This window comes from Pristiophorus japonicus, unplaced genomic scaffold (genome assembly GCF_044704955.1).
Source record: "Pristiophorus japonicus isolate sPriJap1 unplaced genomic scaffold, sPriJap1.hap1 HAP1_SCAFFOLD_495, whole genome shotgun sequence".
Lineage (NCBI taxonomy): Eukaryota > Metazoa > Chordata > Chondrichthyes > Pristiophoridae > Pristiophorus > Pristiophorus japonicus.
In genome coordinates this window covers 265,036-292,104 of record NW_027254401.1, presented here as the reverse complement: position 1 = coordinate 292,104, position 27,069 = coordinate 265,036, and the positions used below count along the sequence as shown (strand labels likewise).

The following is a 27,069-nucleotide window of genomic DNA, read 5'->3' as shown; positions in this document are numbered from 1 at the left end:
GGAGTAGGCCATCTAGCCCCTCGAGCCTGCTCCATCATTCAACAAGATCATGGCTGATCTGAACTCCCACTAGTGTTTTCAGCCCTTTGGTATTCCGTAGCTCCATCCATACTGATTCCACATCATCCAAGCTAATGTCCTTCCTTACTATTGCGTTAATTTACTCTTTAACCAGCAACGCCACCCCACCTCCTTTTCCATTCTGTCTATCCTTCCTGAATGTTGAATACCCCTGGATGTTGAGTTCCCAGCCTTGGTCACCTTGGAGCCATGTCTCCATGATGCCAATTACATCATATCTGTCAACAGCTATCTGTGCAATTAATTCATCCACCTTATTATGAATACTCCTCGCATTGAGGCACAGAGTCTTCAGGCTTGTCTTTTTAACACACTTTTCCCCTTTAGAATTTTGCTGTAATGTGGCCCTTTTTGCTTTTTGTCTTGGGTTTCTCTGCCCTCCACTTTTACTTTTCTTCTTTGTACTCCTGCATCCTACTCCATTCATCTACACTCACTGATTCCTGGTATTGTTGTTGATGTACAAAATTCTAAATAAATGACACTGCCCTCTAAACAGCAATTAATTACAATTGTTGACATTTACAATGTTTTTGCTTCAGCCCCTATTCTACTTCCCTCTGCCTCCCTGCATAGGTTCCCATCCCCGTAACCCATCCCCAAGAGCACTAGCAAACACTCCCCCAAGGACATTGGTTCCGGTCCTTCCCAGGTGCAGGTCAATTGTACTGGTCCCACCTCCCCCAGAACTGGTTCCAATATCCTAGGAATTTGAATCCCTCCCTTCTGCACCATTGCTCAAGCCACGTATTCATCTGGGTTATCCTGTGTTTCCTACTCTGAATAGCACGTGGCATTAGTAGCAATTCTGAGATTACTACCTTTGTGGTCCTACTTTTTAATTTAGCTCCTAGCTCCCTAAATTCGTCTCGTAGGGCCTCAAACAGAACAAGTTTGGTGTTTGAGATGATAGAAAGCAAACAAAGTGAGAAGCGACATAAGTTAGATTAAGAAAAAGCACTAAAATGGAACATCAATTGGTCTCCTGTGATCACGGAGCAATCAAATATTTGAAACACAGATAATTTATTCAAAATTTATACAGGGTATTAATTTCCAGCTCAGATATAGGGGTTATTATGATCATCAGAAACGAACAAGAGCTGCCAGAATGGACATGTTTCAGTGTCCAATGCAATCACAGTAAATCCTGTTCTATTCACAAATGCAGCCTTTCTCCTCAGCCCATTTAAAACTGAGATGAGGAGGAATTTCTTTTCTCAGAGGGTTGTAAATCTGTGGAATTCTCTGTCCCAGAGAGCAGTGGAGGCTGGTTCATTGAATATATTTAAGGCGGAGATAGACAGATTTTTGAGCGATAAGGGAGTAAAGGGGTTCTGGGGAGCCTGGGAAGTGGAGCTGACTCTATGATCAGATCAGCTATGATCTTATTGAATGGGGAGCAGGCTCGGGGGGCCGGAGGGCCGGAGGGCCGGAGGGCCGGAGGGCCGAAGGGCCGACTCCTGCTCCTATTTCTCATGGTCTTATGTACCCAGCATACCGCGCGGGGAAGAATGTGCTGCACCCAGACTACGGGAGCTCAGTGCGCAGGCGCGGGTCCTGGCGGTTGGTGTGGGGCCTTAGGAGCATGCGCGGTGCGGGTAATGGCGAAGGCAACACGTTTTGGACAGGCTCTTCAGAAGTGTCCTTTTCAGCGGGACGGAGCGGAGTAATGAACCAGCGGGGAGCCGGAGAGGCTTCATAAACAACCGGTGCCCGCCGCAAGCCCGGAATAATAACCGGAATATCGGCGGTTGCAGCTTCGGGGCTTTCTCCCGGTCACAGGCCCAGGTTAGCGGCGGCCATTTTTGTCTAGGAAGTCAGGTTCAACGGTCCGCCATCGATATTCAGTGAGTAGCACAGCACATGCGCAGCCATGTTGGTGCAGGAACAAAGTGAATGATGTCAGTGTCTGGAACTGAACCCAGCCAGAGCCAGCACCTTCAGGGGAGGAGAGGGAGGGGAATCAGCGAGTGGGGAACTCAACGCAGCCAGAATCGGTGGTGAAAACTGGGAGTGGAGGGGAAACTCTAGAACATAAGAAAAAGGAGCAGGTGTAGGCCATTTGAAACCCTTGAGTCTGCTCCCCATTCAATAAGATCATGGCTGATCCGATCATGGACTCCGCTCCAATTCCCCATCTGCTCCACATAACCCTCTACTCCCTTATCGCTCAAAAATGCGTCACTCTCCATCTTAATAAAGAATTCTACCATATTATGCTCAATCTTCCCCAACGGGCCTCGCACAACAAGATTGCTAATTAGTCCTCTCTCATTACACATCATTCAGTCTCGGATGGCCAGCCCTCTGGTTGGTTCCTCGACATATTGGTCTAGAAAACCATCCGTAAAAGACTCCAGGAAATCCTCCTCCACCGCATTGCAACCAGTTTGGTTAGCCCAATCAATATGTAGATTAAAATCGCTCATGATAACTGCTGTACCTTTATTGCACGCATCCCTAATTTCTTGTTTGATGCTGTCCCCAACCTCACTACTACTGTTTGGTGTTCTTTACATAACTCCCACTAGCGTTTTCTGCCCTTTGGTATTCCGTAGCTCCATCCATACTGATTCCACATCATCCAAGCTAATGTCCTTCCTTACTATTGCGTTAATTTTCTCTTTAACCAGCAACGCCACCCCACCTCCTTTTCCATTCTGTCTATCCTTCCTGAATGTTGAATACCCCTGGATGTTGAGTTCCCAGCCTTGGTCACCCGAGAGCCATGTCTCCGTGATGTCAATTACATCATATCCATTAACAGCAATCTGCACAGTTAATTCGTCCACCTTATTCCGAATACTCCTCGCGTGAGGCACAGAGCCTTCAGGCTTGTCTTTTTAACACACTTTGCCCCTTTAGAATTTTGCTGTAATTTGGCCCTACACTTTAACCGTCCTACACTTTAATCTATTTTCCCAGTCCACCTTCGCCCAATCTGCCCTCATACCTATGTAGTCTCCATCATTTAAGCTTAGAACGCTGGTTTGAAATCCAAATTTCTCGCTCTCCATATCAATTTGAAATTCAACCATGCTATGATCACTCATTCCAAGGTGCTCCTTTATTCGGAGATTGTTTATTAATCCTATCTCATTACACAGGACCAGATCTAAGTTAGCCAGCACTTCAGAGGAGGAGAGGGAGAGGAAACCAGTTATTGTAGAATTAAACCCAGCCAGAGTCAGCACCATCAGGGGAGGGGAACCAGTGAGTGCAGAACTGAATCCAGCCACAGTCAGCACCTTTAGGGAGCAGAGGATGGGAAAGTGTGATTGAAGAACTGAACCCAGCCAGTGTCCGCACCATCAAGGAAGCAGAGGCTGGGGAACCAGTGAGTGTAGAACTGAACCCAGCCAGAGTCAGCACCATCAGGGGAGGGGAGGGAGGGGAACCAGTGAGTGCAGAACTGAACCCAGACAGAGTCAGCATAAGAACATAAGAAATAATAGCAGGAGTAGGCCATATGGCCCCTCGAGCCTGCTCCACTATTTAATACGATCATGGTTGAGCCGATCATGGACTCAGGTCCACTTCTCTGTCTGCTCCCCCTAACCCCTTATTCCCTTATCAGTTAAGAAATTGTCTATCTCTGTCTTAAATTTATTCAATGACCCAGCTTCCACAGCTCTCTGAGGCAGCAAATTGCACAGATTTACAACCCTTTGAGGGAAGAAATTTCTCCTCATCTCAGTTTTAAATGGGCGGCCCCTTATTCTAAGATTATGCCCTCTAGTTCTAGTCTCCCCTATCAGTTGAAACATTCTCTCTGCATCCACCTTGTCAAGCCCCCTCATAATCTTATACGTTTCAATAAGATCACCTCTCATTCGTCTGAATTCCAATGAGTAGAGGCCCAACCTTCTGAACCTTTCCTCATAAGTTAACCCCCTCATCTCCGGAATCAACCTTGTGAACCTTCTCTGAACTGCCTCCAAAGCAACCATATCCTTTCTTAGATATGGAAACCAAAACTGTACTCAGTATTCCAGGTGTGGCCTCACCAATACCCTGTATAACTGTAGCAATACTTCAATGTTTTTATACTCCATCCCCTTTGCAATAAAGGTCAAGATTCCATTGGCCTTCCTGTTCACTTGCTGTACCTGCATACTAATGTTTCATTCAGCAGGACTCCCCAGATCCCGTTGTACTGCACATTTTTCTCCATTTAAATAATAACATGCTCTTCAAATTTTTTTCTACCAAACTGCATAACCTCACACTTTCCAACATTATACTCCATCTGCCACATTTTTGCCCACTCACTTAGCCTGTCTATGTCTTTTTTCAGGTTTTTTGTGTTCTCCTCGCACATTGCATTTCCTCCCATCTTGGCTACATTACACTCAGTCCCTTCATCTAATTCATTCATCTAGATTGTAAATAGTTGGGGTCCCAACACTGATTCCTGCAACACCCCACTAGTTACTGATTGCCAACCCGAGAATTTATTCCGAATCTCTGTTTTCTTTTACTTAACCAATCCTCCATACATGCGAATATATTACCCCCCAACCCCGTGAACTTTTATCTTGTGCGGTAACCTTTTATGTGGCACCTTGTCAAATATCTTCTGTAAGTCCAAATACACCACATCCACTGGTTTCCCTTCATTCACCCTGTTCCTCAAAGCTAGAGTCAGCACTTTTAGGGGACGAGAGGGAGGGAAACCAGCGAATGTGGAACTGGGTCCAGCCATAGTCAGCACCTTCAGGGGTGGAGAGGGAGGGGAACCAGTGAGGGTAGAACTGAACCCAGACAGAGTCAGCACCTTCAGGGGTGGAGAGGGATGGGAACCAGTGAGTGTAGACCTGAACCCAGCCAGAATTGGTGGTGAAAAATGGGAGTGGAGGAGAAACGGTCTAGAAATGTGCGATAGGTTTGGATTTCAGCACAACAAGGGGGACAATGTGTGGGACAGGGATTTACAGCTTTGGAAGAACAAGAGAGGAAAGAATATTCCATGGAAACTAGATGTGTCTATCCTGAATTTCTGTCTTGTACTGACAGCGATGAGTTTTGTTATCTCCTTTTACAGAATATTAGAAGGGGAGATTTTCAGACAGGAAACACAAACCAAACATCACATCACATCAAGATCTGACACAGTCACTCCATTCATCAGGACCTGAATATCATCGGTCTTTGAAAGTGGAAGGAGAAATGTTTGTCTGTTCTGCCTGTGGGAAAAGATTTCAAACATCAGTATGACTGGAAAAGCACCGAGACACACACACCCGAGTGAGTGTTCCAGTGCACTGCCTGTGGAAAGAGCTTTAACCAGTTACACAGCCTGAAAAAACATCGCACCATTCACAGCGCGGAGAAACTATAAACGTGTTGTGTGCGTGGGCGAGGCTTCAACCCATCGTCCAACCATGGAGAGTCACAAGGATAAGCGCACCATGGAGAAACCGTGGAAATGTGGTGACTGTGGGAAGGTATTCAGATCACCGTCGGAGCTGGAAATTCATCGACGCAGTCACACTGGGTAGAGGCCGTTCACCTGCTCAGAGTGTGGGAAGGGATTCACTGGGTCATCCCAACTTGTAGCTCACCGGCGAGCTCACACCGGTGAGAGACCGTTCACCTGCTCTGAGTGTGGGAAGGGATTTACTCAGTCATCCCACCTGCTGACACACCAGCGAGTTCACACTGGGGAGAGACCGTTCACCTGCCCTGAGTGTGGGAAAGGATTCACTCGATCATCCAACCTGCTGACACACCAGCAAGTTCACACTGGGGAGAGGCCATTCACCTGCTCAAAGTGTGGGAAGGGATTCACTACGTCATCCAACCTACTGACACACCAGCGACTTCACACTGGGGAGAGACCGTTCACCTGCCCTGAGTGTGGGAAAGGATTCAATGTGTCACACAACCTTGGAAATCACCAGCGAGTTCACACTGGGGAGAGGCCGTTCACCTGCTCTGAGTGTGGGAAAGGATTTACTTGTTCATCCCAACTGCTGAAACACCAGCGAGTTCACACTGGGGAGAGGCCGTTCACCTGCTCTGAGTGTGGGAAGGGATTCACTCAGTCATCTGACTTGCTGAAACACCAGCGAGTTCACACTGGGGAGAGGCCATTCACCTGCTCTGAGTGTGGGAAGGGATTCACTCGGTCATCCACCCTGCTGATACACATGCGAGTTTACAAGTGACTGCAGGGGTTGGAATCTGCTGTTATTGCTGCTGTTAATCACATCCCGACTGAACCATGTTCATTCTGACAGTTGGGGTTTGTTTCTGCTGATGTTAATAACCCTGTAACTGGGCTGGACTTTAATATTCTGGATATATTGCTGATTGTGTTCTTGGGGCTGCAGTGTCCATTTAAGAAAAGCTGTGGGTTATCTTTCCCCTTAATTCAGCAACTCTCAACAGAAAGTTAGTTTGCAATAAAATTATGAACTTTTACTTTAATCCTAAATTGATTTTTGGTACAAAATCTGCAATAGTGTGTGAAAGTTTCTACTGAATAAAATGTCCAAGTAGAAAGAGGTTGCTGACAATTCTTATTGACTTGCACATTACACACAGTGGCCCCTCCATTATCCACCAGAAAGAAGGGGAATGGGAATTGGTGGGGAATCCGTGTCCCTAAATGTTGCCCCTCCCATCTGGTGTAGCAATCCCCTCGGCACGGGAATAGAGACAAGTCCAGACCAAAACTGTGCGCAGTACTCCAGGTGTGGTCTTACCAAGGCCCTGTACAGGTGTAGCAGGACTTCCCTACTTTCATACTCCATCCCCCTTGCAATAAAGGCCAGCATTCCATTTGCCTTCCTGATTACATGCTGTACTTGCATGCTAACTTTTTGAGTTTCAGGTACAAGAACCTCCAGATCCCTCTGTACCACAGCATTTTGTAATAGTCCTCATTTAAATAATAATTTTGTTTTATCTTTTTCCTACCAAAGGGGATAACCTGACATTTTACCACGTTATAGTCCAACTGACAGATTTTTGCTCGCTCACAGAAACATAGAAAATAGGTGCAGGAGTAGGCCATTCGGCTCTTCGAGCCTGCACCACCATTCAATGCTTTCTCCCCACATCCCTTGATCCCTTTAGCTGTAAGTGCCACATCTAATCCCCTGTTGAATATATCTAACGAACTGGCCTCAACAACTTTCTGTGGTAGAGAATTCCACAGGTTCACAATTCTCTGAGTGAAGAAGTTTCTCCTCATCTCAGTCTTAATTGGCTTACCCCTTATCCTTAGACTGTGACTCCTGGTTCTGGACTTCCCGAACATCCGGAACATTCTTCCTGCATCTAACCTGTCAAATCCCATCAGAATTTTACATGTTTTCATGAGATCCCCTCTCATTCTTCTAAATTCCAGTGAATATAAGCCGAGTCGATCCAGTCTTTCTTCATATGTCAGCCCTGCCATCCCAGGAATCAGTCTGGTGAACCTTCGCTGCACTCCCTCATCAATAGCAAGAATGTCCATCCTCAGATTAGGAGACCAAAACTACACAATATTCAAGGTGTGGCCTCACCAAGGCCCTGTAGAACTGCAGTAAGACCTCACTGCTATACTCAAATCCTCTCGCTATGAAGGCCAACATGCCATTTGCCTTCTTCACTGCCTGCTGTACCTGTATGCCAACTTTCAATGACTGATTTACCATGACACCCAGGTCTCGATGCACCTCCCCTTTTCCTAATCTGTCACCATTCAGATAACATTCTGCCTTCATGTTTTTGCCACCAAAGTGGATAACCTCACATTTATCTACATCATACTGCATCTGCCATGCATTTGCCCACTCATGCAACCTGTCCAAGCCACCCTGCAACCTCTTAGCATCCTCCTCACAGCTCACACTGCCACCCAGCTTAGTGTCATCTGCAAACTTGGAGAGATTACATTCAATTCCTTTGTCTAAATCATTAATGTATATTGTAAATAGCTGAGGTCCCAGCACTGAACCTTGCGGTACCTCACTAGTCACTACCTGCCATTCTGAAAAGAACCCATTTATGCCTACTCTTTGTTTCCTGTCTGCCAACCAGTTCTCTATCCACGTCAATACATTACCCCCAATACCATGTGCTTTAATTTTGCACACTAATCTCTTTTGTGGGACATTGTCAAAAGCCTTTTGAAAGTCCAAATACACCACATCCACTGGTTCTCCCTTGTCCACTCTACTAGTTACATCCTCAAAAAATTCAAGAAGATTTGTCAAGCATGATTTCCCTTTCATAAATTCATGCTGACTTGGACCGATCCTGTCACTGCTTTCCAAATGCGCTGCTATTACATCTTTAATAATTGATTCCAACATTTTCCCCACTACTGATGTCAGGCTAACCGGTCTATAATTCCCTGTTTTCTCTCTCCCTTGTAAAAAAAAGTGTTATTACACTTGCTACCCTTAAATCCATAGGAACTGATCCAGAGTCGATAGAATGATGGAAAATGACCACCAATGCATCCACTATTTCGAGGGCCATTTCCTTAAGTACTCTGAGATGCAGACTATCAGGCCCTGGGGATTTATCGGCCTTCAATCCCATAAATTTCCATAACAAAATTTCCTGACTAATCAGGATTTCCTTCAGTTCCCCCTTCTCGCTAGATGCTCGGGCCCCTAATATTTCTGAAAGGTTATTTGTGTCTTCCTTCGTGAAGATAGACCAAAGTATTTGTTTAATTGGTCTGCCATTTCTTTGTTCCCCATTATAAATTCACCTGATTCTGACTAGAAGCAACTTATGTTTGTTTTCACTAATCTTTTTCTCTTCACATATCTATAGAAGTTTTTGCAGTCAGTTTTTATGTTTCCTGCAAGCTTCCTCTCATACTCTATTCTTTCTCTCAGATGTTGCCTGACCTGCTGAGATTTCCAACAGTTTGTTATTATTTCAGATTTCAGAATCTGCAGTATTTTGCTTTTGTATTAAGAAAGAAAGACTTGCATTGTTATAGCGCCTTTCATGTCCACCAAACATCTCAAACGCTTTACAGCCAATGAAGTACTTTTGGAGTGTAGTCACTGTTGTAATGTGGAAAACGCAGCAGCCAATTTGAACACAGCAAGCTCCCACAAACAGCATTGTGATAAGTGACAGGATATCCTGTCTGTGTTATATTGGAGGATCGGGGTATATTATGGCAGGTCGGGGCCATAAAAGGAGCAGCGTGTGGCCCAGGGAGCAGCATGGGGGCATGCAGCTTCAGGGAGCAGCGCGAGCTGCAAAGGTAGCAAAGAGTGACGTCATCAAGGTCCAGGTTGATGATTGGAAGGTGGGTCGGTGCAGCAGGAGCAGCGAGGTCGGGGCGAAGAAGCGGCGAGAGACTGTGGAGGGACGTGATTGGGGCCCAGGAGAGGCGTGAGTTCGGGGCCGCGAGCCCAGGGGCAGCATGGGCCAGCCCACACTGCGATATTTGTGTGCACGAGGTCCATGCAGCAGAGCTAGTCTCCAGTCGTCCTGGTTAATCCTCGCCACTGGACCAACACCTAGCTCTGTCAAGCCCGTGTGGTGGCTTCTGTGCAACAGCCACCACACATTAAAAAAATCCATGCACAGGCATCTTCCTCCCTTCAGGATGTAGTTCGGGACCTGGAATATTAGGTCCTTTAATGAAACACCTGTGAACTCATCCTTTTTTGGCGTGGAAGCAAGTCATCCTCGTTTCGAGGGATTGCCTATGATGATGATTTTCCCCCTCCTAATTAAACCCTTTGTCCTCTGCTGAGTTCTAAATTTCTCCCAGTCCTCAGGTGTGCTGCTTTTTCTGTCGAATTTATATGCCTCTTTTTTGCATTTAACACTATCCCTAATTTCCTTTGTTAACCACGGTTGAGCCACCTTTCCCGTTTTATTTTTACGCCAGACAAGGATACAATTGTTGAAGTTCATCCATGTGATCTTTAAATGTCCGCCATTGCCTATCCACCGTCAACCTTTTAAGTATCATTCACCAGTCTATCCTAGCCAATTCACGTCTCATACCATCGAAGGTACCTTTCTGAAAGTTCAGGATACTAGTCTTTGAATTAACTGTGTCACTATCCATTCTAATGAAGAATTCTGCCATATTAATGTCACTCTTCCCCAAGGGGCCTCGCACAACAAGATTGCTAATAGAAACATAGAAACATAGAAAATAGGTGGAGGAGCAGGCCATTCAGCCCTTCTAGCCTGCACCGCCATTCAATGAGTTCATGGCTGAACATGAAACTTCAGTACCCCCTTCCTGCTTTCACGCCATACCCCTTGATCCCCCGAGTAGTAAGGACTTCATCTAACTCCCTTTTGAATATATTTAGTGAATTGGCCTCAACTACTTTCTGTGGTAGAGAATTCCACAGGTTCACCACTCTCTGGGTGAAGAAGTTTCTCCTCATCTCGGTCCTAAATGGCTGACCCCTGGTTCTGGACTTCCCCAACATTGAGAACATTCTTCCTGCATCCAACCTGTCCAAACCCGTCAGAATTTTAAACGTTTCTATGAGGTCCCCTCTCACTCTTCTGAACTCCAGTGAATACAAGCCCAGTTGATCCAGTCTTTCTTGATAGATCAGTCCCACCATCCCGGGAATCAGTCTGGTGAATCTTCGCTGCACTCCCTCAATAGCAAGAATGTCCTTCCTCAAGTTAGGAGACAAAAACTGTACACAATACTCCAGGTGTGGCCTCACCAAGGCCCTGTACAACTGTAGCAACACCTCCCTGCCCCTGTACTCAAATCCCCTCGCTATGAAGGCCAACATACCATTTGCTTTCTTAACCGCCTGCTGTACCTGCATGCCAACCTTCAATGACTGATGTACCATGACACCCAGGTCTCGTTGCATCTTCCCTTTTCCTAATCTGTCACCATTCAGATAATAGTCTGTCTCTCTGTTTTTACCACCAAAGTGGATAACCTCACATTTATCCACGTTATACTTCATCTGCCACGCATTTGCCCACTCACCTAACCTATCCAAGTCACTCTGCAGCCTCATAGCATCCTCCTCGTAGCTCACACTGCCACCCAACTTAGTGTCATCCGCAAATTTGGAGATACTACATTTAATCCCCTTGTCTAAATCATTAATGTACAATGCAAACAGCTGGGGCCCCAGCACAGAACCTTGTGGTACCCCACTAGTCACTGCCTGCCATTCTGAAAAGTACCCATTTACTCCTACTCTTTGCTTCCTGTCTGACAACCAGTTCTCAATCCACGTCAGCACACTGCCCCCAATCCCATGTGCTTTAACTTTGCACATTAATCTCTTGTGTGGGACCTTGTCGAAAGCCTTCTGAAAGTCCAAATATACCACATCAACTGGTTATCCTTTGTCCACTTTACTGGAAACATCCTCAAAAAATTCCAGAAGATTTGTCAAGCATCATCTCCCATTCACAAATCCATGCTGACTTGGACCTATCATGTCACCATTTTCCAAATGCGCTGCTATGACATTCTTAATAATTGATTCCATCATTTTACCCACTACTGAGGTCAGGCTGACCGGTCTATAATTCCCTGCTTTCTCTCTCCCTCCTTTTTTAAAAAGTGGGGTTACATTGGCTACCCTCCACTTGATAGGAACTGATCCAGAGTCAATGGAATGTTGGAAAATGACTGTCAATGCATCCGCTATTTCCAAGGCCACCTCCTTGAGTACTCTGGGATGCAGTCCATCAGGCCCTGGGGATTTATCGGCCCTCAATCCCATCCGCTATTTCCCCAACACAATTTCCCGACTAATAAAGATTTCCCTCAGTTCCTCCTCCTTACTAGACCCTCTGACCCCTTTTATATCCGGAAGGTTGTTTGTGTCCTCCTTAGTGAATACTGAACCAAAGTACTTGTTCTATTGGTCTGCTATTTCTTTGTTCCCCATTAAGACTTCCCCTGATTCTGACTGCAGGGGACCTACGTTTGTCTTTACTAACCTTTTTCTCTTTACATATCTATAGAAACTTTTGCAATCTGCCTAAATGTTCCCTGCAAGTTTCTTCTCGTACTCCATTTTCCCTGCCCTAATCAAACCCTTTGTTCTCCTCTGCTGAGTTCTAAATTTCTCCCAGTCCCCAGGTTCGCTACTATTTCTGGCCAATTTGTATGCCACTTCCTTGGCTTTAATACTATCCCTGATTTCCCTAGATAGCCACGGTTGAGCCACCTTCCCTTTTTTATTTTTAATTAATTTAATTAATCCTCTCTCATTACACAACACCCAGTCTAGGATGGCCAGCTCTCCAGTTGGATCCTTGATATATTGGTCGAGAAAACCATCCCTTATACACTCCAGGCAGTCCTCCTCCACTGTATTGCTACCAGTTTGGTTAGCCCAATCGATATGTAGATTAAAGTCACCCATGATAACTGCTGTACCTTTATTGCACGCATCCCTAATTTCCTGTTTGATGCCATACCCAACCTCCCGACTACTGTTTGGTGGTCTGTACACAAGTCCCACTCGCGTTTTCTGCCCTTTGATGTTCTGCAGCTCCACCCATAAAGATTCCACATCATCCAAGCTAATATCCTTCTTAGTATTGCGTTAATCTCCTCTTTAACCAGCAACACTACCCCACCTCCTTTTCCTTTCTGTCTATCCTTCCTGAATATTGAATATCCCTCGATGTTAAGTTACCAGCCTTGGTCTCCCTGGAGCCATGTCTCCGTAATCCCAATTACATCATATCCGTTAACAGCTATCTGCGCCTTATTATGAATGCTCCTCACATTGAGACACAGTCTTCAGGCTTGTTTTTTTAACACTCTTTGTGCTTTTAGAATTATGTTGTAATGTGGCCCGTTTTGATTTTTGCTTTTGATTTCTCTGCCCTCCACTTTTCCTTATCTCCTTTCTACCTTTTGCTTCTGCCCCCATTTTACTTCCCTTTGTCTCCCTGCATAGATTCCCATCCCCCTGCTGTATTCGTTTAAACGCTCCCCAACAGCACTAGCAAACACTCCCCCTCGGACATCAGTTCCGGTCCTGCCCAGGTGCAGACCGGTTGTATTGGTCCCACCTCCCCCAGAACCGGTTCCAATGTCCCAGGAATTTGAATCCCTCTCTCTTGCACCATTCCTCAAGAAACTTATTCATCTTAACTATCCTGCTATTTCTACTCTGACTAGCATGTGGCACTGGTAACAATCCTGAGATTACTACCTTTGAGGTCCTACTTTTTAATTTAACTCCTAGCTCCCTAAATTCAGCTTGTTGGACCTCATCCCATTTTTTATCTATATCGTTGGTACCTCATTATCCTATCCATATCCCTTTCTAGATTATTTGCATCTTCCTCACAACTTGGTTTCCCACCTATCTTTGTATCATCAGCAAATCTGACTGTGTTACACTTGGTCCCTTCATCCAAGTCATTAATATAAATTGTAAATAGTTGAGGTCCCAGCACTGATCCCTGCAGCACCCCACTAGTTACAGTTTGCCAACTGGAAAATGACCCATTTATACCGACTCTCTATTTTCTGTTACTTAGCCAATCCTCTATCCATTCTGATATATTACCCCCAATCCCGTGAGCTCTTAGCTTGTGCAGTAACCTTTTGTGTGGTGCCTTATCGAATGCTTTCTGGAAATGCAAATATACAAGTTCAACTGGTATTCCTTTATGCACTCTGCTCATTACATCGCCAAGCAACTCCAGCAAATGTATTAACCATGATTTCCCTTTCATAAAACCATGCTGACTCTGCTGGACTGCAACATGATTTTCTAAATGTCCTGCTACTAATTCCTTAATGATGCATTCCAGTATTTTCCCAATGACCGATGGTAGGCTAACTGGTCTATGGTTTCCTGATCTCTGCCTCCCTCCTTACTTGAATAGGGGTGTTACATTTGCAGTTTTCCAGTCTGCTGCGACCTCTCCAGAATTCAGGTAATTTTGGGAGATTACAACCAGTACATCCACTATCTCTGCAGCCACTTCTTTTAAGACCTTAGGATGCATGCCATCAGGTCCGGGGGATTTGTCCACCTTTAGTCCCATTTGTTTGCTGAGTACTTTATCTCTAGTGATAGTGACTGTTTTAAGTCCCCCCTCACCCCACCCTCACCACCGCAATAGCTCCTTGATTATGGGATATTTTTAGTGTCCTCTACCGTGAAGAACAATACAAAATATTTGTTCAAAATCTCTGCCATTTCCGTGTTTGCCATTATTAATTCTTCCGTCTCATCCTCTAAGGGACCAACGTTTACTTTAGCTACTCATTTCCTTTTTATATACCTGTCGATGCTCTTACTGTCTGTTTTTATATTTCTTGCTAGTTTGTTCTTATGCTATCTTTTCTGTCTATCATTTTTTTGTCATCCTTTGCTGCTTTCTAAAAAATTCCCAATCTTCTGGCCTTCCACTGTCTTTCACAACATTATATCAGACAGGATGGGATTGGTGTCAGTGACTGTGGGGTGGGTTTATATCAGGCAGGAGGGGATTGGTGTCAGTGACTGTGGGATTGGTTTACATCAGACAGGAGAGGATTGGTGTCAGTGACTGTGGGGTTGGTTTACATCAGACAGGAGGGGATTGGTGTCAGTGACTGTGGGGTTGGTTTATATCAGACAGGAGGGGATTGGTGTCAGTGACTGTGGGGTTGGTTTATATCAGACAGGAGGGGATTGGTGTCAGTGACTGTGGGGTTGGTTTATATCAGACAGGAGAGGATTGGTGACATGGAATCATAGCAGTTTACAACACAGAATGAGGCCATTAGGCCCATCATGTCTGTGCAGCCGAAAAAGAGCTATCCAGCCAAATCCCACTTTCCAGCTCTTGGTCCGTAGCCCTGTAGGTTAATGCACTTCCAGTGCATATCCAAGTACTTTTGTAAATGCGATGAGGGTTTCTGCCCCAACTATTCTTTCAGGCAGTAAGTTCCAGACTCCCATCTCCCTCTGGAGGTTATGCTCGAACTGTGTAAAACACTAGTTAGGACACAGCTGGAGTACTCACACAGTTCTGGTCATTACATTACCCTATTGGGCCAGCACAGGCTTATCCTATTGGGCCAGCCCGGGCTCATCCTATTGGACCAGCATGGGCTCACCCTATTGGACCAGCAGAGAAAATCAGCAGCTCATTGAGTTTATTCTCACTCTGCGCACAGCGGGTGCAGAACTGAACCCAACCTTGTAAGCTGGCAATGCATCGTTACAGTCACACTGGGGAGAGGCTGTTCACCTGCTCTGAGTGTGGGAAGGGATTCACTCATTCATCCGACCTGCTGAGACACCAGCGAGTTCACAAGTGACTGCAGGGGTTGGTTTCTACTGTTACTGCTGCTGTTAATCACATCCTAACTGAATCATGTTCATTCTGTCAGTTGGGGATTGTTTCTGCTGATGTTAATAACCCCTATAAACTGGGCTGGAGTTTAATATTTTGATATTTCAAATAACAGACTGTGTCGATATTTGATGACTCCAAAATAAGAGACTAATTGACATCCTGTTACCGACTGCTCCATTTTGGGCCTTTTCTCCTCTCTAACTCTGGATTATTTCAGTTCTTATACCTTCGGTTACTCTCAGGAGCAAATCCCAGTTTCCCATACCTTCCAGAGTTGATCTCCAAGCCTTGGTATCCAGGGAAGGTGTTGATAACACGCCCAGGACCACTAAACATAAAACCCAGCCTGTTAATCACCTTCAGATACTGGACTTAGCGTGTGCCCCACATCTCTCTCACCTTCGATGTGTGAATGGAGCATCACGCCTGCAAACTTGATTTCAATTTGTATTTGAATCCACTCAGCAAACATATTTTTTTAAATACGTACATGTAAACCAATCACATCAAATAATTGGCAAAGATTTAGAGTCAACAAGATGAATAAGTAAACACATTACGGCCCAATAAACCAGCTCTATATTCACAGGAGAAAGTCTGTTATCTAATTACTCAACTGTCCGTTGGTGAGATGAGCGACTGAATCACTTTCCATGTACAACACCATCCATTCCCACTGTCCCCACATTTACAGTGTTGAGTCAGGTGGGTGCACGAGTCTCACAGGCTGAACGATTGGTTGAAGGTGCATCCACACACACAACATGTGTCCTGTTTCTCCCCACTGTGATTGGTGTTTTTACAAAGGCTGATGATAAGGTGATCTGTACAATCCGGGAATCTGTCAAATCTTGACGCAATGTTTGGTTTGAGTTTCCCAGCTGCAGATTCTCCACTTCTAATACCCTGCAAATAAATGGTGCTTACAAACATTGTTACTTTAAATACAGGATAGAAATTCAGAACAGACAATTCTAGATTCTACACAACATTCTGTCCCCTCCTGTCCCCCCTAAGCTGTAAATTCCTTATTCTAGACACTCTCCCTCCATCCTCAATGTCTAAATTCAACATTCCTTTCATCGTCTGAGATTTATTATCTCCAGAAAATGCTGAATCTGGCTGTGTGCAATTCCACAGACATTAGTTAACCTCTAGTGCTTCACCGTCAGTCGACTCAGTGAGTGCCAGTAGGATTTTCACTATGGTAGGCATCACAGCTTCAAATCCTGTCCTCAAATGACACCCACACACTTCCCAGTTGAGGTCACTGGATCGGTATGAACAGTAGGGACACTGGCTGATTTTTACTCATATTTAGCCCAGTGGTACTGAGGACAATTATAATCCCTGAACTGCTGCCTTGGCTGAGGTCAACTCTCAGCCCAGATCACGGATCGAACTTGGGAACTTCCCAGTCAGTATTGCAGTATTCTAAAATTTGGGGGGTTGGGGGAGGGTTAGAACAGAATATTTTGAAACAAATTTGACTCCACCTTTAACCAACACCTTCATCACACTGCACAATTCTGAAATCTTTCCAAATTATACAATTGGATGATCAAACACAGTGAGACATTTTAGAAAGGCTCAAGTCACTGAAATAGACAGCTTTACAATCACTTCACAGTGCAGAAAGGAGCGACTGTTGATGGGAGCTCTGTTAGTGAAGTCCTCCGACACCCCAAGATAAACTGGACTGTCCCTTTAACTATAATGAGGCAGAGAAAGGGGAGTCCCTGCCCCTGTAAATATCTGCCCCATTCCCCCAGACAGTGGGAGGAGGAACAGCGCGCGGTCTCTTTATATCCTGATCCACCAAGCACCGCCGGATGAGCTAAAGATCATAGAATGTTGATCGCATCAGGTTACACAGAACAACTGAAATGAGCACACAAATCGATATATATCTATCATAGCATATAGAGCATACATATTTTTTCTATATATAGTGTTTGTGTATACAAAGAACATCATTTTTAATGGTTGCTAGTCAATTCCAGAAATAAATTATCTTCACCAATTATTTTCCAACATTTTATTTCCATTTTGTTTACAATGTAATTGCAGACTGTTTAATACATTTACCATTTATTGATAACCCATTGTCTTGTGTGCTCTTGTTTAGAAAGTGATGTCACACTGACCATTCTGTTACCAAGGTGACCATGTCTGTCCGCAGTATTCAGTGGGAAAGGGGATTAAATCACACCGAGGATAATGAGCAGCCCTCCACCAGTCTCTGAGTTTTATTGTCCAGTGATCACCTCACCATCACACAGAAGCTCCTGAGATTTACCTCCAGTGTGGATCATTGGTGTAAGTGATGGTCAAAATGAAACTGTATGTGTGAAATAGGAGTTGGGGTCAAGGAGGGTTTGGTTTGAGGGGGGTTGGGGTGAGGGGCGTTGCAGAGTAGGAGTGAGGGGGTGTTGGAGTGAGGGGGGCTTGGAGTGAGGGGGGCTTGGAGTGAGGGGGCTTGGAGTGAGGGGGGATTGGAGTGAGGAGGGGTTGGAGTGAGGAGGGGTTGGAGTGAGGGGGGGTTGGAGTGAGGGGGGGTTGGAGTGAGGGGGGGTTTGGAGTGGGGGGGTTGGAGTGAGGGGGGGTTGGAGTGAGGGGGGGTTGGAGTGAGGGGGGGTTGGAGTGAGCGGGGGTTGGAGTGAGGGGGGGTTGGAGTGAGGGGGGGTTGGAGTGAGGGGGGTTTGGAGTGAGGGGGTTTGGAGTGAGGGGGGGTGGAGTGAGGGGGGGTTGGAGTGACGGGGGGTTGGAGTGACGGGGGGTTGGAGTGAGGGGGGTTTGGAGTGAGGGGGGTTTGGAGTGAGGGGGGGTTGGAGTGAGGGGGGGTTGGAGTGAGGGGGGGGTTGGAGTGAGGGGGGTTGGAGTGAGGGGGGTTGGAGTGAGGGGGGGTTGGAGTGAGGGGGGGTTGGAGTGAGGGGGGGTTGGAGTGAGGGGGGGTTGGAGTGAGGGGGGGTTGGAGTGAGGGGGGTTGGAGTGAGGGGGGTTGGAGTGAGGGGGGTTGGAGTGAGGGGGGTTGGAGTGAGGGGGGTTGGAGTGAGAGGGGGTTGGAGTGAGAGGGGGTTGGAGTGAGAGGGGGTTGGAGTGAGGGGGGTTGGAGTGAGGGGGTTGGAGTGAGGGGGTTGGAGTGAGGGGGGTTGGGGTGAGGGGGGTTGGGGTGAGGGGGGTTGGGGTGAGGGGGGTTGGGGTGAGGGGGGTTGGGGTGAAGGAGGGATTGGGGTGAAGGAGGGGTTGGGGTGAAGGAGGGGTTGGGGTGAAGAAGGGGTTGGGTGAGGAGGGTTGGGGTGAGGAGGGTTGGGGTGAGGAGGGTTGGGGTGTTGGGATGAGGGGGGTTGGGGTGTGGGGTTTGGGGTGAGGGGTGGCTGGTGTGCAACCACACGTTAAAAAAATCCATGCACAGGCATCTTCCACCCTTCTGGATGTTGTTCGGGATCCGGAGTATTAGGTCCTTCATTGAAGAACCTGTGAACTCATATATTTTCGGTGTGGAAGCAAAAGCAAGTCATCCTCATTTCGAGGGACTGTCGACGACGGCGGCGCAAAGTTACCGTGAGGGCCCTTTAACTTGGAAAAACTTCAAGGTGTAAACGACTTTGCACTGTGCTGGAACAAAAAGAAGAACTCCAGTTATGTTCAACTTCTTATCTGCAGTAATGGATCTTGAATACCACAGCATGGTGACAAAATTGAATGCAAGACTTTTTGAAAAGAATGCCTGGAATGAATGATTTGGGATCATGTGTTATCTTCCACGACAGATTGCTCGAGAGGGAAGATTAAGAGCTTGCAGCAAACACATTGTAGATACCTTTTGTATTGTTCAATCACAAAGTCTGGACCAAGGTTTGTGTGAAAATAAAATTGACTATCTAAATAGATAGGAGTTGCTGCTCAAGCATTCGGGAAGGGAAATGTAATCCATATAACCTCAGTTTGAGCTGTGGAGGGAAGACCTCTCACAGAGCGGTGCTATTTTTCCTTTTGTTTTTTTCTTGCAGAAGCAAGTGGAAGCAAGGTCGCAGGATGAAATATCGCAGCCAGCAAGGTCCAGGTGAACGAGGGAAGGCCAGTGTGCCTAGAATGCTGGGGAAGCATCGTTGACCTACATTCTTCCTGGTTAAGCAACACCTCAATTTCAAAATATTCATGCTTGTTTTCAGATCCCTCCATGGCCTCGCCCCTCCCTTTTGGCTCGTTTACCATGAAGGAGCTCCGCATAAAGCATTTGCTTAGGGAGTCTCGTATCTGGCATGGTACTATTGTGGCCTGCCCAGCGAAGCTGATCGAGTGTGGTCAGTGCTTCAATATTGGGGATGTTGGCCTGGTCGAGGACACTGATGTTGGTGCATCTGTCCTCCCAGGAGATTTGCAGGATCTTGCGAGACATCGTTGGTGATATATCTCCAGCGACTTGAGGTGCCTTCTGTACATCGCCCATGCCTCAGACCCATACAGGAGGGCAGGTATTACTACAGCCCTGTAGACCATGAGTTTGGTGGTAGGTTTGAGGGCCTGGTCTTCAGCCGCCAGCAGAAAAGAGTGTTTGAAGGCTATGCTGGCGCACCGGAGGCGATGCTGAATCTCCACATCAGTGTCTGCCTTTGTTGATATGGGAAATGGTCCACATTGTCCAGGGCCGCGCCGTGAATCTTGATGATTGGAGGGCAGTGCTGTGCGGCGGTGACAGGCTTGTGAAGGACCTTTGTCTTATGTATGTTAAGCATAAGGCCCATGCTTTCATATGCCTCAGTGAATACATTGACTATACATTACATTATACGCTGTGTCCCGGGGCTGGCCGCTGCCCTCTCCCAATTCAGATCAATGCAGAGAGGGAGTCAGGAGTGCGCCAGCCGACCAAGGCACCGAAGCTGGGCCCGAAATGCTGCACAAAGACCCGGCTGTGTTCTGCGCATGCGCTGTGCAGTAGCCCACTGCACAGCATTTCAGGCCCAGCTTCGGCGCCTCGGTCGGCTACCGCACTTCTCGCTCCCTCTCCGACCCGACCGGGAGGGGGGGTGGGGGGGAGGGAGAGGAGAAGCGGCCAGCCCCGTGACCCAGCGCAGGTCGCGTCCCCTCGCCGGGAATGATGACGGACCAGGGAGTTGCCGGACCAGGGAGGTTCAACCCGAATATCCAAGTTTGCTGATGACACAAAGCGAGGTGGGAATATAAGTTGTGAGGAGGATGCAAAGAGGCTTCAAGGGGTTTTTGACAGTCTCAGTGAGTGGGTAAGAACATGGAAAATGGAATATAATGTGGAGAAATGAGAAGTTATCCACTTTGGTCGGAAAGATAGAGAAGCAGAGTACTTTTTAAAATGGTGAGAGATTGGGAAATGTTGGTGTTCAGAGGGACCTGGGTGTCCTTGTACACAAATCACTGAAAGTTAACATGCAGGTACAGCAAGCAATTAAGAAAGCAAATGGTATGTTGCCTTTATTACAAGAGGATTTGAGGATAAGAGTAAAGATGTCTATTGCAGTTATTTAGGCCCCTGGTGAGACCACACCTGGAGTATTGTGTACAGGTTTGGTCCCCTTACCCAGGAAAGGATATACTTGCCATAGCGGGATACAATGAAGGTTCACCAGACTGCTTCCCGGGATTGTGGGGACCGGGGGGTTGGTGGGTTGCCCTATTAGGAGAGATTGAGCAGACTGGGCCTATATTCTCTAGGATCTTATCGAAACATATAAGATTATGAGGGGGCTTGATAAGGTGGATGCAGAGAGGATGTTTCCACTGATGGGGGAGACTAGAACTAGAGGGCATGGTCTTAGAATAAGGGGCTGCCATTTAAAACTGAGATGAGGAGAAATTTCTTCTCTCAGGGTTGTAAATCTGTGGAATTCGCTGCCTCAGAGAGCTGTGGAAGCTGGGGCAATGAATAAATTTAAGACAGTTTCTTAAACAATAATGGGTTATGGGGAGCGGGCGGGGAAGTGGAGCTGAGTCCATGATCAGATCAGCCATGATTGTATTAAATGGTAGAGGAGGCTCGAGGGGCCGTATGGCCTACTCCTATTCCTATTTCTTATGTTCTTATGAATGTAGAAGAATGAGAGGTGATCTCACTGCAACATATAAAATTCTTACAGGGCTTGACAGGGTGGATGTTTCCCCTGGCTGTGCAGTCTAGAAACAGGTGTTACATTTTCAGAATAAAGGGTCGGCCATTTGGGACTGAGATGAGGAGAAAGCTCTTCACTCCGAGGGTGATGAATCTTTGGAATTCTCTCCCCCAGAGAGGTGTGGAAGCTCAGTCGTTGAGTATATTCAAGGTAGAGACGGATAGATTTGTGTATATTTGGGAAATCAAGGGCTATGGGGATAGTGCTGGAAAGTGGAGTTGAGGTAAAAGATTAACCATGATCTTACTGAATGGCAGAGCAGGCTCAAGGGGTGATATGGCCAACTCCTGCTGCTATTTCTTATGTTCTTTATTTCTGTAAGACATAGGAGACTAATTGATATCCTGTTACCAACTGCTCCATTTTGGGGTCTTTTCTCCTTTCTCACTCTAGATTATCTCAGTTTTTATACATTAGGTTACTATCATTGACAAGTCCCAGCTCCCCATACCTTCCAGAGTGCCTCTCCTAGCCTTGGGATCCAGGGAAGGTATTGAGAAAATACTAATGAGCGAAGCGATACTAAAAATAATTCAATGGGAGAAATAATTCACTATTAGTTTAGTATATTTTATTGATATGGATTTCCAGAAGGCATTTGATAAAGTCCCGAATAGAGACTGTTATTCAAGGTGGAAGTCCACAGAATTGGGGGCAAATTATTGACTTGGTTAGGAAATTGGTTAAACGGCAGGAGACAGAGAGTAGGGATAATGGGTACATACAGCAAGGGATAGATACAGAGCAAAGCTCCATCTACTCTGTTCCCTCAAACACTCGCAGGGCAGGTACAGCATGGAATAGATAGAGCAAAGTTCCCTCTACTCTGTTCCCTCAAACACTCCCAGGGCAGGTACAGCACGGGTTAGATACAGAGTAAAGCTCCCTCTACACTGTCCCATCAGACACTTCCAGGGTAGGTACAGCAATTGTTGGATACAGAGCTAAGCTCTCTCTACACTCTCCCATCAGACACTTCCAGGACAGGTACAGCAAGGGATACAAACATAGAAAATAGGTGCAGGAGTAGGCCATTCGGCCCTTCGAGCTTGCACTACCATTCAATAAGATCATGGCTGATCATTCACCTCAGTACCCCTTTCCCGCTTTCTCACCATACCCCTTGATGCCTTTAGCCATCTTGAGATATATCCAAGATATATCCCTCTTGAATATATCCAAGGAACTGGCATCAACAACTCTTTGTGGTAGGGAATTCCAGAGGTTAACAACTCTGAGTGAAGAAGTTTCTCCTCATCTCAGTCCTAAATGGCCTACCCCTTATCCTTAAACGATGTCCCCTGGTTCTGGACTTCCCCAACATTGGGAACATTCTTCCTGCATCTAACATGTCCAGTCCTGTCAGAATTTTATACGTTTCTATGAGGTACCCTCTCATCCTTCTAAACTCCAGTGAATAAAAGCCCAATCGATCCAGTCTCTCCTCATATGTCAGTCCAGCCATCCCGGGAATCAGTCTGGTGAACCTTCGCTGTACTCCCTCAAGAGCAAGAATGTCGGTTCCTCAGATTAGGAGACCAAAACGGAAAACAATATTCCAGGTGAGGCCTCACCAAGACACTGTACAGCTGCAGTAAGACCTCCCTGCTCCGATACTCAAATCCCCTAGCTATGAAGGCCAACATACCATTTGCCTACTTCACCACCTGCTGTACCTGTATGCCAACTTTCAGTGACTGATGTATCATGACATATCTCGTTGTACCTCCCCTTTTCCTAATCTGCCGCCATTCAGATAATATTCTGCCTTCATGTTTTTGCTCCCAAAGTGGATAACCTCACATTTATCTACATTATACTGCATCTGCCATGCATTTGCCCATTCACCTAACCTGTCCAAGTCATCCTCCAGCCTCTTAGCGTCCTCCTCACAGCTCACACCGCCACCCAGTTTAGTGTCATCTGCAAATTTGGAGATATTACACTCTATTCCTTCATCCAAATCATTAATGTATATTGTAAATAGCTGGGGTATTTGTCTGCTGTATGGCTCAGAGACATGGACAATGTACAGTAGACACCTCAAGTCGCTGGAGAAATACCAACAATGCCTCCGCAGGATCCTACAAATCCCCTGGGAGGACAGACGCACCAACATTAGTGTCCTCAACCAGGCCAACATCCCCAGCATTGAAGCACTGACCACACTTGATCAGCTCCACTGGGCAGGCCACACTGTCCGCATGCCAGACATGACACTCCCAAAGCAAGCGCTCTACTCGGAACTCCTTCATGGCAAATGAGCCAAAGGTGGACAGAGGAAATGTTACAAGGACACCCTCAAAGCCTCCCTGATAAAGTCCAACATCCCCACCGACACCTGGGAGTCCCTGGCCAAAGACCACCCTAAGTTGAGGAAGTGCATCCGGGAGGGCGCTGAACGCCTTGAGTCTCATCGCCGAGAGGATGCAGAAATCAAGCGCAGGCAGCGGAAAGAATGTGCAGCAAACCTGTCCCACCCTCCCTTACCCTCAACGACTGTCTGTCCACCTGTGGCAGGGACTGTGGCTCTCGTATTGGACTATTCAGCCACCTAAGGACTCATTCTAAGAGTGGAAGCCAGTCGTCCTTGATTCCGAGGGACTACCTATGATGATGATTAGCATGGATAGAGAATTGGCTAACTAACAGAAAACAGAGAGTCGGGATAAATGGTTCATTCTCGGGTTGGCAATCAGTAACTAGTGAGGTGCTGCAGGGATCAGTGCTGGGACCCCAACTATTTACAATCTATATTAACGACTTGGAAGAAGGGACCGAGCGTAACAGAGCCAAGTTTGCTGATGATACAAAGATGGGAGGAAAAGCAATGTGCGAGGAGGACACAAAAAACCTGCAAAAGGACATAGACAGGCTAAGTGAGTGGGCAAAAATGTGGCAGATGGAGTATAATGTTGGAAAGTGTGAGGTTATGCACTTTGGCAGAAAAAAAATCAAAGAGCAAGTTATTATTTAAATGGAGAAAAATTGCAGTGCTGCAGTACAGTGGTACCTGGGGGTACTTGTGCATGAAACACAAAAGGTTAGTATGCAGGTACAGCAAGTGATCAGCAAGGCCAATGGAATCTTAGCCTTTATTGCAAAGGGGATGGAGTATAAAAGCAGGGAAGTCTTGCTACAGTAATACAGGGTATTGGTGAGGCCACACCTGGAATACTGCGTGCAGTTTTGGTTTCCATATTTACGAAAGGATATACTTGCTTTGGAGGCAGTTCAGGGAAGGTTCACTCGGTTGATTCCAGAGATGAGGGGGCTGACTTATGAGGAAAGGTTGAGAAGGTTGGGCCTCTTCTCATTGGAATTCAGAAGAATGAGAGGTGATCTTATCGAAACGTATAAGATTATGAGGGGGGCTTGACAAGGTGGATGCAGAGAGAATGTTTCCACCGATAGGGGAGACTAGAACTAGGGGGCATAATCTTAGAATAAGGGTCCGCCCATTTAAAACTGAGATGAGGAGGAATTTCTTCTCTCAGAGGGTTGTAAATCTGTGGAATTCTCTGCCTCAGAGAGCTGTGGAAGACGGGACATTGAATAAATTTAAGACAGAGATAGACAGATTATTAACCGATAAGGAAATAAAGGGTTATAGGGAGCGCAGGGAATTGGACCCGAGTCCATGATCGGATCAGCTATGATCATGTTGGGTGGCGGAGCAGGCTCGAGGGGCTGTATGGCCTGCTGCTGCTCCTATTTCTTATATTCGTTTGTGCTTATGTTCTACACTCACTAATTAGACACTTCCAGGGCAGGTACAGCACGGGTTAGATAGAGAAAATCTCACTCTATACCTTCCCATCAATCACTCCCAGGGCAGATACAGCACGGGTTAGATAGAGCAAAGCTTGCTCTGCAATTACCATCAAAAACTCACAGGGCAAGTATAGCATCATTTAGATACAGAGTAAAGCTCCGAGATACACCATAAAGCTCCCTGTACCCTGGTCCAAAAAACGCCCACGGCTGGTACAGCTCGTGTTAAATACAAAACAAAGATCCGTCTACATTGTCCTAGCAAGCATCCCCAGGGCAGGTACAGCAAGGGTTAGATATCGAGGAAAGCTCTCTCTACACTGTCCCATCAAACATTCCCATGTTGATGCAGCAAGAGCCAGATACACAGTAAAGCTCCCTCTACACTGTCGCATCATACACTCCCAGGACAGGTACAGCAAGGGTAAGATACAGAGTAAAGCTCCATCTGCACTGTTCCTTCAGGGGAGGAGGGGGTTCACAATTCTCTGAGTGAAGAAGTTTCTCCTCATCTCGGTCCTAAATGGCTTACCCCTTATCCTTAGACTGTGTCCCCTGGTTCTGGACTTCCCCAACATCGGGAACATTCTTCCTGCATCTAACCTGTCCAATCCTGTCAGAGATTTATATATTTTTATGGGATCCCCTCTCATTCTTCTAAATTCCAGTGAATATAAGCCTAGTCGATCCAGTCTTTCTTCATATGTCAGTCCTGCCATCCCGGGATTCAGTCTGGTGAACCTTCGCTGCACTCCCTCAATAGCAAGAACGTCCTTCCTCAGATTAGGAGACTAATACTGAACACTATATTCAAGGTGTGGCCTCACCAAGGCCCTGTACAACTGCAGTAAGACTCCCTGTTCCTATATTCAAATACTCTCGCTATGAAGGCCAACATGCCAATTGCCTTCTTTACCACCCGCTGTACTTGCATGACAACTTTCAATGACTGATGTACCATGACACCCAGGTCTCGTTGCACTTACCCGTTTCCTAATCTGTCACCATTCAGATAATATTCTGCCTTCCTGTTTTTGCCACCAAAGTGGATAAACTCACATTTATCTACATTATACTGCATCTGCAATGCATTTTCCCACTCACCTAACCTGTCCAAGTCACCCTGCAGCCTCTTAGCATCCTCCTCACAGCTCACACTGCCACCCAGCTTAGTGTCATCTGCAAACTTGGAGATATTACATTCAATTCCTTCGTCTAAATCATTAATGTATATTGTAAATAGCTGGGGTCCGAGCACTGAACCTTGCTGTACCCCACTAGTAACTGCCTGCCATTCTGAAAAGAACCCGTTTATTCCTACTATTTGCTTCCTGTCTGCCAACCAATTCTCTATCCACGTCAATACATTAACCCCAATACCATGTGCTTTTATCTTGCACACTAATCTCTTGTGTGGGACCTTGTCAAAATCCATTTGAAAGTCCAAATACACAACATCCACTGGTTCTGACTTATCCACTCTACTAGTTACATCCTCAAAAAATTCTAAAAGATTTGTCAACATGATTTCCCTTTCATAAATCCATGCTGACTTGGACTGATCCTGTCACTGCTTTCCAAATGTGCTGCTATTACAACTTTAATAATTGATTCCAACATTTTCCCCACTACCAATGTCAGGCTAACCGGTCTCTAATTCTTTGTTTTCTCTCTCCCTCCTTTTTTAAAAAGTGGGGTTACATTAGCTACCCTCCACTCCATAGGAACTCATCCAGAGTATATAGAATGTTGGGAAATGACCACCAAT

At 46.2% G+C, this 27,069-nt stretch overlaps 2 pseudogenes; one reads left to right on the top strand and one right to left on the bottom strand.

Moving 5' to 3' along the window:
* LOC139253655 (zinc finger protein 850-like) overlaps window positions 1–27,069 on the bottom strand; it is a 105,873-nt pseudogene that overhangs the window by 10,198 nt on the left and 68,606 nt on the right.
* Window positions 1,686–6,594, top strand: LOC139253650 (zinc finger protein 211-like; annotated as a pseudogene).